The sequence below is a fragment of the Phaseolus vulgaris genome, chromosome 5 (genome assembly GCF_051622355.1).
Source record: "Phaseolus vulgaris cultivar YP4 chromosome 5, ASM5162235v1, whole genome shotgun sequence".
In the NCBI taxonomy this organism is placed as follows: Eukaryota; Viridiplantae; Streptophyta; class Magnoliopsida; order Fabales; family Fabaceae; genus Phaseolus; species Phaseolus vulgaris.
The window spans coordinates 21,388,334-21,402,838 of NC_143502.1; positions in this window are offsets into that span (position 1 = coordinate 21,388,334).

Consider the following 14,505-nt stretch of genomic DNA (forward strand, 5'->3'; position numbering starts at 1 on the left):
TATTTTGAAGTGAATCTTGAAGATGAGACCTCTGAGTTGGTTACGTCAACATAAGAAATGAACAATGGCTCTTTAAGCAAGACAAGATTCACCAAAATAAATGGAAAATGGGTGAGCAAAGATGGTGATCATGGTGCTTCATCAAGTGTTGCAGCTGCTGATTTTGATGAAGAAGATCAAGCTGCTGACATGGATATTCACCATGAAGAACAACCTGCAACCAATTTTGGTGCTGGAACCACTGCAGGAGATCAAGGAGATGAGATGCCATCCATGTCTTCTTTTGAAAGATACATGGTGAATAGGCTTGATGGCTTTGCCGAGAATCAAAGAAATCTCCATGATTTGTCTGTGAGCAACTTCCAGACTATAGACAACAGATTCAACAACATGGATACTCGATTTATGACCTTGGATGAACAAGTTGAAGTTGTTCAGAATCAGATCTTTGAACTCCAGTATGGCAAGGATGATTAAAGGAAAAACAACCGGTTGAATGCTCAAAACAACCGATTGTTTTTGCCCTGTATCAGCTTAAGTGATTTTGTTTTTCAATTCTGTATTATCTGGAACAATTGCCTTTTTTTATCTCTTCTTATTGTCTATTTGTGAAGACAAATAGGGGGAGATTTTATGTTGTGTTGTCTTTTATTGTCTTTTATTTTCTGCAAACTCTATGTTGTGTTTAAGTGTTTAAATGAGCTTTATTTCTGCTGGTTTTTCTGCTGATTTGTTCTTCTGTTCTAACCTTTTATCAGAGATATTGTGCTTTGCTTAAACTTTCTTTTGCAGGAACTGCTTCAGATTCAATCAAATCCAACACAAGCAACCAAGGATTTGTCTTCATCAAATAGGGGGAGATTGTTGAATCAAGTGTGTTCAAGCTTTGAAGAATCCAAATCCTTTGAGTTTGATGGAGGGCTAGATGTGCTTGTTGTTGTTGAGGTGTTTTAGAATAGGATCTGGGGTAGATTATCTGTGTAAATCCACTCTTGATTAAATCCAAAGCTTAAGCATTTTCAAACCTTTTGAATTGAAAGTGTTTTTCAAACTAAGTGAAAAACAACCTGTTGTTTTGTCGAAACAATCGATTGTTTTACTCTTAGGTGTTTTGAAAAAGGTTGAAAACTGTTTTTGGTGGTTGACTTGCTGTCAAACCAAAACAATCAATTGATTTGCACTTTCAACCGATTGTTTATTTTCAAATCATACAGAAAACTGTTTTGTGTGTTGACTGAGCTTTAAATGATTTTGTAACTGAATGCGCTCCTGTTTTAAATGCTTTGACCAGTCTTTGAAAGCTATAAAGAGTTTGTTCAGATTTTGTAACAAACAAAGAACTGAGATTTAATCATAGAAAAACATATTTGAGTTTTTCATTGATTTTGCTTTCAAGAGTTAAAGATTGCTTTGAGATTGCTTTGATCAAGAGAGAGTGGAATAGGATTTTCATTTGTATTGATTTCAGATCATTCTGTAACAAGTGTAATCAATTGTACTTTGTGTAAACTCTGGTATGATAGGCCGAGAAGTGTTGTGTGCTCTTGAGGTTGTCAAGATCAACATTCTTGGTGGTGTTTGTGCTGAGACAAAGGAAGTGTGTGTCTTGAGGGGATCAAGGTCACTTCTTTGGTGGTGTGTGTAAGTAATCTAGGTTTGGTTACTTAGTGGATTTCCCAGTGGTTTCTGGGAAGACTGGATGTAGCTGGATGTAGCTCTTGGTTTAAGAGTGAACCAATAAAAATTGTGTGTGCAATCTCTCTCTCCCTTAAACTCTTTAATTTCAGTTTGTATATTTTTAACTGGTATAAACAACCGATTGTTTCTGCGAAACAACCGATTGTTTTTCTGGTGTTGTGCTAAATTGCTTTGTGTTTTTGGCAAACTGAGTTCTGAATCAAGTTTTCTCAAAGCAATTTCATTCTAGACTAAAAAGTTTGCGAAAACCCTCTTTAAACCATTCACCCCCTCTAGTTTAAAGCCATACATTCTAACAGATATCACCAAATTCGAATCAAAGAGGGTAATGAGTGGAAAACTGCTTTTAAAACCAATTTTGGACTATATGAGTGGTTGGTGATGCGTTTTGGTCTCACTAATGCACCTAGCACCTTCATGAGGCTCATGAATCATGTCTTAAGGGATTGTATAGGTAAATATGTAGTAGTTTATTTTGATGATATCTTAGTCTATAGCCAAAGCCTAGAAGATCACCTAAGACACCTTAGGGAAGTTATCTTAGTGCTTAGAGTTAATAGTTTGTTTGCTAATAGTGACAAATGTACTTTTTGTGTTGATAGTGTAGTATTTTTGGGTTTTGTAGTTAACAAAAATGGGGTACATGTTGACCCCGAGAAAATCAAAGCCATCCAAGAATGGCCAACACCACAAAATGTAGGAGATGTTAGGAGCTTTCATGGTTTGACAAGCTTTTATAGACGTTTTGTGCCTAACTTCTCAAGTCTAGCTTCACCAATCAATGAGTTAGTGAAGAAATACACTCCATTTTGTTGGAATGAGAAGCATGAACAAGCCTTCAAGAGGCTAAAAGCTCAACTCACTAATGCACCCATTCTAGCTTTACCAAATTTCGCAAAAACTTTTGAGCTAGAGTGTGATGCATCGGGAGTTGGCATAGGTGCAGTTTTGTTGCAAGGTGGGCATCCTATTGCTTATTTTAGTGAAAAACTTCATGGAGCCACCCTTAACTACCCCACCTATGACAAAGAGCTCTATGCACTTGTGAGGGCCTTAAAGACTTGAGAACACTATCTAGTTTCAAAAGAATTTGTCATTCATAGTGATCATGAGTCTTTGAAATATTTGAAAGGTCAACATAAGTTGAACAAACGCCATGCAAAATGGATGAAATTTCTTGAACAATCTCCTTATGTCATCAAATACAAGAAGGGTAGTACAAATATAGTGGATGATGCTCTCTCAAGGAGACATGTGCTCTTTTCAAAACTTGGAGCCCAAATTCTTGGATTTGACAACATAAAAGAACTATACAAAGAAGATCAAGATTTTGCATCCCTCTTTGCTAAATGTGAACATAGAGCACAAGAAGGATTTTATGTGTCTGAAGGGTATCTTTCTAAAGAAGGAAAACTTTGTATACCTCAAGGCACACATAGAAAACTTCTTGTAAAGGAATCTCATAAAGGAGGTCTCATGGGCCACTTTGGAGTTGATAAGACTCTTGATCTTTTAAAAGGAAAATTCTTTTGGCCTCACATGAGACGAGATGTTCAAAGACATTGTTTTAGATGCATTTCATGTCTAAAAGCTAAATCTAAAACAATGCCTCATGGACTCTATACTCCTCTACCGATTGCAAGTGCTCCATGGGAAGACATTAGCATGGATTTTATTATAGGACTCCCTAACACTGCAAGAGGTTTTGACTCCATTTTTGTGGTTGTGGACCGTTTTAGCAAAATGACACATTTTATTCCATGCCACAAGGTGGATGATGCTCAAAATGTTTCCAAACTCTTCTTTAGAGAAGTGGTAAGACTTAATGGATTACCTAGAAACATAGTATCGGATAGAGATCCAAAGTTCATAAGCCATTTTTGGAAAACTCTTTGAGAAAAACTTGGCACTAAACTTCAATTTTCCACATCTTGTCATCCTCAAACGGATGGAAAAACAGAAGTAGTCAGCATATCTCTTTCTACTATGCTTAGGGCGGTCATGAGGGGTAGCCACAAGTCTTGGGATGAGTATCTTCCCCATATTGAGTTTGCATACAATAGAGTAGTTCACAAGACTACTAATATTTCCCAATTTGAAGTTGTATATGGCTTTAACCCTCTTACTCCTTTAGATTTGTTACCCCTTCCCAATCCACAAACTTTTGTGCATAAGGAAGGCGCTACCAAAGCTGAATTTGTTAAGAAAATGCACGAGAAGGTTAAAGAACAAATACAACAACAAACTGAGAAATATGTCAAATATAACAATAAAGAGAAGAGAGAAATCATTTTTGAGGAAGGAGACCTAGTTTGGCTTCATCTTAGGAAGGATAGATTCCCAACTAAGAGAAAGTCTAAACTTAGTCCCTGAGGTGATGGACCTTTCCAAGTCCTCAAAAAAATCAATAACAATGCATATAAACTTGATTTACCTGCGGAATATGGAGTACATGATACTTTTAATGTCATTGATTTGTCTCCTTTTGTAGGTACTAATGAAGAAGATGAAGCATTGGATTTGAGGACAAATCCTTTTCAAGCGGGAGGGGATGATGGATGAGGCCCAAGCACCAACTCAATTGAAAGCCCACCAACATGTCAAATTGGGCCAATCACTAGTGCATGGCTAGGAAACTTCAAGAAGATTGGAATACTGCCACTGATGGCAGAGAAACCTACCTGTACATGCTTAAGACGCCATAGACTCTAGTGTAGAGTAGCATTTAAATTCTTGTCAAAAGTAGCATAGGATATTTCTTTTGTAATTTTGTTAAAATGAAGAATGGTACCTAAAATACCAACCTAAGTTTAATTAGAGTTTCCTAAACTTCTAATTAAACTTAGGCCGGTCCAAAGCTAGCCCAATTGGAGCGCAAGTTCTAGAATCGATTTCACATTATAGATCTTTGAACATGCCTTCCATGTGCTTCAATTATAGGCGCCAATTTCAAATAGGATAGTTTGAATTTCCCTCTCTTTCACCTTGATGTAAACCGACCTTCCTTGCTATTTAAGGAGTGCCTTGGCTCATGATTTCACAAGATTAATATACTAGTGAATTGCTGCCAAATTTGAGCCAATTTCACTTGTTGTCTAGAACCTCCCAATGTTAGACTATTGATCTTCAATTCTCACCTTACCAAAGAGAGATGGCCTCACCACTCTCATTCACTACCTAGCATGCACTTCCAAGGCCACCACACCTCTTAGGAGGGCCTTGACCGTATACAATCCATTGTGCTTTCGCCGATCACCAACAAAAACTCCAAGCATGAAGGCACTTCTCCATCATTTGGTATCTAGAGCCATGGTCTTCAAGAGATAAGTGCCTTATCTTGCTTTTATTTTTGTGTTCATTTCAATTCCCTGTTGTTCTTCATGAATTCTTGATTGTCTTGTTGTTTTGAGTCTTGTTTTTGTGTTAGATGTTGTTTTGGTTCAATCCAATCGGTGAAATCATGTTCAAATTGATCTTGAGCTTCTATTTTGCAAATTTTATGTAGGATTCATTTGTGTTGTGTTAAACTGTTTTGTTTTTATAGGATTTGAGTATTTCTTTGTGATTCAATCGGTGCAATCTATTTTGGTTCTTGAGTCTTTTTGATTTTATGAATCTATACATGTTATGTCAAGTCATGTGTTTCCAATAATTGTCATCAAATTCTAGTAGTACTTTTCTTGATTGATTTGTTTTTTAGTCCAGTTTTTAATCTGAAGTTGTTTGATCCTTTGGTGCATTTTCCTTTTAGATTTGAGTTCATATTTGTGTGATAGATCCATACAAATTCTTATACATCAATTCCATTGTGTTTTTGAAGTTTCTTCAAACTGTTTTTAATTCCAGAATTAGGATTTCTCTATTTTTAATTCTGTGCTAGCTGTTTTTACTTATCAAGTTAAAATCCGTTGGAGAAAAATTGTGAAATTCTGGATTTAAATAGGTTGATGTTTTAGAAAAAAAAGAAGTAAAAATTCAAAATAGAAAAAAAATGATAAATTAGATGAAAAAAGTGTGCATTCTGGCGCGAACAGAGACGGTAATTTGACAGTAGATTTGAAAAATTTATCACAATTAATTGGTGCATTTTTTTAGTGTGATTCCAGCGCCAAAATTTTGCTAAGATCTTGAACTGCTTGTGGTTTAAATTTCAAATTCAAATTTCAAATATACACCTCAACATAAATATTTTAATAACGTATTTTGTGCCTCAAAATTCCAGTAGTACTGTTTTGGTTTTCTTAATCAATTCTAGTGCCATTCCTTAGGTTAAATTTGTGTGCCACCTTTTATTGAGTACCTTATTTGATTGCTTGTCAAATTTATTCAATACTCTTTCAAGTTGTGTCATACAATTACTCCATTTGCTGTTGTCCTATTTCTAAATTGAATTATTCTTTGCTTTAAATTTGTTGACCTCTATCGTTGGTGAAAGAATTTCGAAGTGGTGCTTGTTAAGTTTGGAATTAACCTTTGTGGTGAGTCCATCTCTACTTAGTAGGTACTGTTTTGAAGATTTAAATTGACTAACCTTAAGAGGTTAAGCAAGGGGCTGCAACAAGTAAGATTACAAAAACATACAAAGTGTGGGACACAACAAGGAGTACCAAAAGTAAAGGAGTGGATAGTGTAGGAAATCTGAATTTTACTTTTGTAATTCAATTTCTATTGTATTTCTCTTTGAATTGTAATTGCATTCAACTTTGATTAATTAGTGGAATAATTACGTATTAGACGGTGAGTGTGTCTTCAATAGCTATAAGTGTCTAGAAGCCTCACCTTAGGATTCGTCTAGTTTTAAAGCTTTTTAGTTAATAATCTTTAATTATGCTTAGTTAATTACTTTGTTTTAATTACTTGTTTTGTACTGTTTAATTGCTTTGCATTTGTTTTGTTGCATAAACAAGTGTTTTCATTTTTAATTGCGATCTAAGTAAACTACTTAGAAAAAGATTTATGAAAAGTCTTGAGATATAGATTTTGGCAAGGAAAGACTTGGTACTTAAGAGATCCTAGTGATCCACCTCTCTTCCTAGGAAAGCTATCTTCATTACTCTCCTTATATTTTTTGGGGTAAACTACTTTTAACACAAAAATTTAACCATGTCTTCTCATTCTCGTCATTCTATTGAAAGTGAAGGAACATCTATCAAATCTCTTTTGGAAAAAATAGCACAAGATGTTCAAGCACTTTCATATAGACAATTGCAACATGAGACCCAACTCAAAGAAAGGGATGCTCAATTTGCTTTGATACAAGATGAGTGGAAAATGGTTAAAGAAAGAGATGAATACACCAATTCTAAAAAGAGTTCGCATACATCTAGCTCTATGAATCATATGGGGAACAAAATCTTAAAATCAATGAGTACTATCAACCACCCCCTAGGAGAGTTAGAAAGGAAAAAAAAGAAAGCCCAAGAGAGGTTAGGGTAGATCTACCTCATTTCTATGGAAAAGAAAATGTAGAAATCTATCTAGATTGAGAGATGAAAGTAGAACCATTGTTTGCTTGCCATAAAGTGAGTGAAGAAAACAAAGTACCCTTAGCCACTTTAAGTTTTCAAGGCAATGCTATATATTGGTGGACGACCCTTGAGAGAGATAGGCGTCTTCATAAGGATCCTCCCATCGAGTATTGGAATGATCTTAGGGGAGCCTTAAGAGGCCGCCATATTCCCTTCTACTATAATAAGGAGTTAATGGACAAGCTCCAAAGACTCCAGCAAAATACCATGAGTGTAGAGGAATATAGGCAGAAAATGGAACTATACATGATGAGAGCCTCCATTAGGGAATCTGAATCCACTACCATAACAAGATTCTTAAGTGGGCTTAATCTTGATATTAGAAGAGAGTTGAACTCTTACCCTACCAAGACTTGAATGATTTAGTTCAATTGTGTATCAAGGTTGAACAACAAAAATTTGAGGAAAACTTCAAGTCGTAGGGAAGGTTCATACCCTAATTCTTATCTAAGAAGAGAGTTTAAAAGGGAGGAAAGTGTACCTAAGGAAAAACCAAGAGAAACTCCCAAAATGTGGGAAAAGATATGCTCACTCCACTTATCCGCACTAGGGATGTCAAGTGCTTTAAATGTTATGGAAGAGGTCATGTACAAGCTCAATGCCCAAACCAAAGAACTTTGTTTTTAAAGTGGGAGAAGAGTGCTCTTTCCACAAGGTCATTCAGATAGAACAAAATTTGGAGTAAAAAGAAGTTAAAAAAATTCTTCTATTTGATCAACCTTCAGGTCTCCTTCTTTGTAAATGACCACTTACATGCAATGCCACACTTTCATAACCTATTGGTCTACCTCCTAGGGCCAAAAGTCTTATAAAAGAATTTGATGATGTGTTCCCTAAGGAAAGACCAATTGGACTTCCACCTTTCAGAGGCATAGAACATCAAATTTAGTGTCAAGAGCTAGTCTACCAAATAGACTTGCATACAAAACTAATCCTGAAGAGACTAAGGAGATAAAATCCCAAGTTCAGAAATTGTTGGAGAAGAGATGGGTCTAAAAGAGCATAAGTCCTTGTGTTATACTTGTTTTGTTGATGCCTGAGAAAAGATGGCAAGTGGAGAGAATGTATTGTTATTGTAGAGCAATCAACAACATCACCATCAAATACAAGCATCCAATTCTTAGAATTGATGAATTGCATGATTCCACAATATTTTCCAAGATTGATCTCTAAAATGGTTATCATCAAATAAGAATCAAAGAGGGTGATGAGTGGAAAATTGCTTTTAAGACCAAATTTGAACTATATGAGTGGTCAGTGATGCCTTTTGGTCTCACTAATGCACCTAGCACTTTCATGAGGCTTATGAATCATGTCCTTAGGGATTGTATAGGTAAATATGTAATTTGATGATATTTTAGTATATAGTTAAAGTGTAGAGTCTCATTTAGGTCATCTTAGGGAAGTCTTGTTAGTTCTTAGGAATAACTATTTGTTTGCTAATGTATAAGTGCATTTTTTGTGTTGATAGTGTAGTCTATTTAGGTTTTATAGTCAACAAAAATGGGGTTCACGTTGACCCTGAGAAAATCAAAGTCATCCAAGAGTGGCCAACACCGTAGAATGTAGGAGATGTTAGGAGTTTTCATGGGTTAACAAGCTTTTATAGAAGATTTGTTCCCAACTTCTCAAGTCTACCCTACATATGATAAAGATCTCTATGCACTTGTGAGGGCCCTGCAAACTTGGGAACACTATTTGGTTTCGAAAGAATTTGTTATTCATAGTGATCATGAGTCTTTGAAATATCTTAAGGGTTAGCATAAGTTGAACAAAAGACATGCAAGGTGGATGGAATTTCTAAAGCAATTTCCATATGTTATTAAATACAAGAATGACAGTACAAATATTGTGGCATATGCTCTATCTCGGAGACATGCCCTCTTTTCTAAACTTGGAGCCCAAATTCTTGGATTTGGTAACATACCTGAGCTTTATGAAAATGATCAGGATTTTGCATCCACCTTTGCTAGTTGTAAACATAGAGCACAAAGAGGATTTTATGTTTTCTGAGGGGTATTTGTTTAACGAAGGAAAATTGTGTATACCTCAAGGAACACATAGAAAACTCCTTGTTAAAGAGTCACATGAAGAAGGTCTCATGGCTCATTTCGGAGTTGATAAAGCTCTTGAACTTTTAAAAGGAAAATTCTATTGGCCCCATATGAGAAAAGAAGTTCAAAGACATTGTCATAGATACATCTCATGTTTAAAAGCTAAATGTAAGACAATGCCTCATGAACTTTACACTTCTTTGCCTCTTGCTTGTGCTCCATGGGAAGACATTAGCATGGATTTCATTTTAGGGCTTCATAGGACACAAAGAGGTTTTGATTCCATCTTTATGGTAATGGATAAGTTTGGCAAGATGTCTCATTTCATACCCTGCCATAAAGTGGATGATGCTAACAACATCTCAAAACTCCTCTTTAGAGAAGTGGTAAGACTTCATGGTTTACCTAAAACCACAATTTTGAATAGAGATCCAAAATTTGTTAGCCATTTCAGGAGAATTCTTTTGGAAAGGATAGGAACTAAGTTAAACTTTTCAACCTCTTGTCACCCTCAAACGGATGGACAAATAGAGGTAGTGAATAAATCTCTATCAATTATGCATACGTCGGTCATGAAAGGAAACCACAAATCTTGGGATGAGTATCTTACTTATATTGAGTTTGCATACAATAGAGAGGTTCATAAGACTACTAATATTTCTCCCTTTGAGGTTTTATATGGTTTAATCCTTACACTCATTTGGATTTGTTACCTTTGTTTATAATCCACATGAATTTGTGCATTAGGAAGGGGTAACAAAAGCCGATTTTGTTAAGAAATTACATGAGAGGATTAAAAATCAAATACAAAAAAAATCTGAGAAATACATGAAACATAACAATAAGAGGAAGACAAAGATAGTTTTTGAAGAGGGAGATTGGGTATGGCTACATCTTAAAAAAGATAGATTCCTTAGTTAGAGGAAGTCTAAGCTTAGTCCCCAAGGAGATAGTCCTTTCAAAGTCCTAAAGAGAATCATTAATAATGCATCTCAGTTAGATATGCCTGAGGAATATGGAGTACATTATACTTTTAATGTTATAGATCTAACACCTTTTGCAGGTAGCACAAATGATGATGCAGAAACTTTTGATTTAAGGACAAATCCTCTTCAAGAGGGAAGGGATGAGGGCAGAGGCCTCAGCTCAAGACCAACCATTAGAGCTATGGCAAGGAGGAAACAAGAAGATTGGGAATCTGCTACTGATGGTAGAGACACTCTCTTATACATGTTCAAAAATGTCATAACCTAGTGTAACTTCCCAGAGTAGGATTTTAATTTTCTTGCTTAAAAGTAGAGTAAGAAATTTACTTGTAATTTTTCTTTAATTAAATTAGGGTTAGAGTTAGGCCTCTAAAACCTACATAGGGTATAATTGGGCTTAATTGTAGCCCACATTAAACCCTAAGCCGACCATTAGACCTAATTAGGTCACATGAAGCACACTTGATCATGCTTGCCTTGTGACTCTAATTAGGCGCCTATTTTCAAACCACTTTTGATGGCATTCTCATGGAGCTCCTCTTGGATGTTGTGAAAAATGGTGCGGAAGCTATGGATTGAAATGGGCAAGATCCTCCTAGGAGTTATGGTGATCTTGAAGGTGCATGATGAGTATGGAAGAAGGGAGGTTCGACCAGCCCTTTGATAGATGGTGAAGATGAAGATTAGGTCCTAGAAACTAGGCAAAAGCAATGTATGGCACAATGTGGGCAGCATAACATTACTCTCATTAATCTTGAAAATACAAGGTGTAGGCTCCTCTTTTTATAGGCTAAAGAGGACCAGATTTGATGACCTAAATGCTACACAAATGTAAGCCAAATGAAAAGTAAAGAAGTGGCACATGGAGGCACATGGGCCACAGGGAGCACATGGGTGCACATGGCTTCACAAAACCGTCCCTAGATTAGTGAAGGCTTCTAAAAACCTTTAGCTAATCAAGGTTAACTCCTCCTTAATTCTAATGTGCAGAAAAATAAACATTTGTCCACATGGCTATGCTATTTACACCCCAATTAAAGCTAAACTACACTTGATGGGCCTTCACGGAATATCTGCTAGTATGCCACTCTCCCATTCATAGCTTTGATCCAAGTCTTCTTGTCCTAAACGCTCCTAGCTTGTCCTAGACACTCCTAGCTTGGTCTTCTTGTCCTAGACGCTCCTAGCTTGGTCTTAGACGCTCCTAGCTTGATCTTAGACGCTTTTGACTTGGCTCTTGCCTTTTATGGAAGGTTGTGCTTGGCCCTCTTCCATCATCCCCTCCCTCTTGAAAAGGATTTGTCCTCAAATCCAATGCTTTTGCTTCCTAGGGAGATGGTTGTGGCTGGATGGTGTCCATCATCTCCTCCTTCTTGAGAAGATATATCCTCAGATCTTCAGACTTGATCTCGGATAGCAGCCTCTTGCTTTGAGAACTAGGATTGCCCTCCCGGGTCAAACGTGTACCTACGAAAATCATCAAATAAAGCAGAGGTGTCAGTTTGAAAATTAATTTCACTAAGTTGCCATTTTTGTTTTTCTTTTGTGTTTGGAAACTTTTTACAATATTTCTTTTTTGATTGTTGTATGTGTTCTCTAATCATCTTATGCATTTTAAAATTTTCAATTGTGGTTACTTTCTCCTTAGGCACAAATCCTATAGGAGATGGTAACAACTCAAAAGAAGAAAGATGATTTAGCCCACCTACAACCTCAAAAGTAGAAATATAAGTAGTTTTGTGAACTACTTTATGGTGTGTATGCTCATCTCTAGAGTTGTGTTTGTCTTTTATGATTACTCTAGGCATAGTAGAAAGAGCTAGATTTTCAAATGTATTTTGACCATGCCTTTGAGGATGATAAGAATTTAAAGTGTACAACTTAGTTGCAAGTTTTCCAAAGAGAATCCTCAAATCATGGTTTGCGAAATTTGGAGCTCTATCCAACACTATGCTTGAGGATAAACCATGAAGATGTAGCACTTCTCTAGAGAAGAGTTTATCCATGAAAATTGAATCAAAACCTTTTGTTGTCCTAGGAAGCTCTAAAATGAAATTTGTGTCTTCCCAAGGATCATTTACAAAAGGTGAAGGAGTATAGAGTTCTTGAGACGTTGCTTTAGGTGTAGTTTGAAAACAAGAATTGTACCTAAAGTAATGTCTTTGAACTTCTTTTTTCATGGGGGACAAAAGTTTTCCTTTTAAAAGCTCTAGAGTTTTATCAACTCTAATTTGGCCCATGAGTTCTCCTTCATGAAGACTTTTTCTCTTATGTGTAAAGATAGTCTCGTTGTTACAACCATTGTTTATGAAAATTTGTACACTTTGCAATGGTTGTCTCAATAAGACATGACAAGTTTCTTTAGGCACTACTTCACATAAAAAATTGTTTTGGTAGATGCTTATAGATAACTTGACATTCACTTGGTGATATCCTAGCACATATGAAAAATAATCTTTGTCTATGCAAGCTTCTTTTAAAAACTCTTCTTTTTTGCTTATGCTTGCAAGTGTTCTTTACAAGAGGTAAGGCTAGGTTGTTCAACAAGAAGCATGTTTTCAAGGGTATTTTCAATGTGCTTGCCTTGTTGAATGACCTTGTGGGAAGGAACACTCTTCTCCCACGCCTTTTGTTTCACAAGGTTTTCTTTCTTTTCTATTTTTACATTTTCATCACTCTCACTAGCTTCTTTTTCTTGGCTACTATTCTCATCTTTGTACCTTAAGATCATAGATCTTTCATTGGAACATTGAGATGCTAATTGATCATTGCCAAGGTATTCTAAAGATGGAATTTCTCTAGCTTGAGTGTGAGAGATATGCTTGGTTAGGTTTTGGGAAAGTTCTAAAGATGGTTCTTGTATATGTTCTTCCCCTCTATGGAACTCATCCTTGTCATAAGATACATAGTATGAACTTTGTTTTTGACTTGATTGTTTTCTCAAAATTTGTTTTTCAACTGTAATGCTAAGTTGAATCAAGTCATTTAAATCTCTATAAGGTAAAAGTTCAACTTTGTTTCTTATCTCAAGTTTGAGACCACTTAGAAACCTAGCTATGGTGGTATGGTTGTCCTCGTTAATCCTTGCCCTCTCAATATATGATATCATCTTTTGCCAATATTCTTCTACACCCATATCTTTTTGATGAAGTCTTTGGAGCTTGTCCATCAACTTCCTATTGTAATGTGAGGGAATATGGTGACATCTCAAGGCTCCCCTAAGGTCATTCCAAGATGTAATGGGAGGGTCCTTGTGGAGATGTCTCTCTCTTTTTAGGGCATTCCACCAATACATAGCATCACATTGAAAACTTAAGGTAGCTAAGGGTACTTTCTTTTCTTCACTCACATGGTTGTAAGCAAACAAATGCTCTACCCTCATCTCCCAATATATATATGTTTCTACATCTTCTTTTCCATAGAAATGAGGTAGCTTTACCTTAGCTTCCTTTAGGTTTTCTTGTCTCTCTTTTCTAGCTCTCCTAGGGGATGGTTGATGATATTCATTTGTCCTAAGACTTTCTTCCCCAAGATAATCATGATGTTTAGAGCTAGATGCATGAGAATGTAATTTTTTTGAAAATTGAGACTTCTCATCCTTTGCTTTAGTCAATTTATTAGTTTTGGCCTCATTCTCCAATTGTTTAGATGAAATCAATTGCACAGCTTGTGAAACTTCTTTCAAAAGAGTTTTCAAAGATTTTACTTCACTTGCAATAGACTTTGCAGAATGAGAAGAAGAAGACATGACTAGAGCTTTGTGTGTAGAAGTATTTTACTTTGAGAAAATTTAGGGAAGTCAAAGAAAGGTAGTCTTCCAGGTAAGGGAGGTGAGTCACAACGGACTACTTAAATACCAAGCCTTGCCTTAGCCAAAGACTATCCCTTAATGCCTTCACACAAAGTTTTCTCTTGGTAAACCACTTAAAACACAATTAAGTTGGAGAAATCAAAATTTTAATGCAAGAAAACAATGCAAGCTAACTAATTAACCAAGCAAGGATTGACAAAGCTTAAACAAAGCAACACAATTGAAGAAGCGAAACTAATTAAGCAAGAGATGCAATTAAAAACAATTAACAATTGCTAAACTAGATAGTTCTACACTAGTCGGCCCTAGGTGAGGCTTCTTGGACACTTGGAGCCCTTGAAGACACACTCACCGTCTAATCACGTAATTAAAGAAGTAATTAACAAAAGTTAAGTTGCAAAGAAAATTAAGAAAACTCCCTTTGTTGA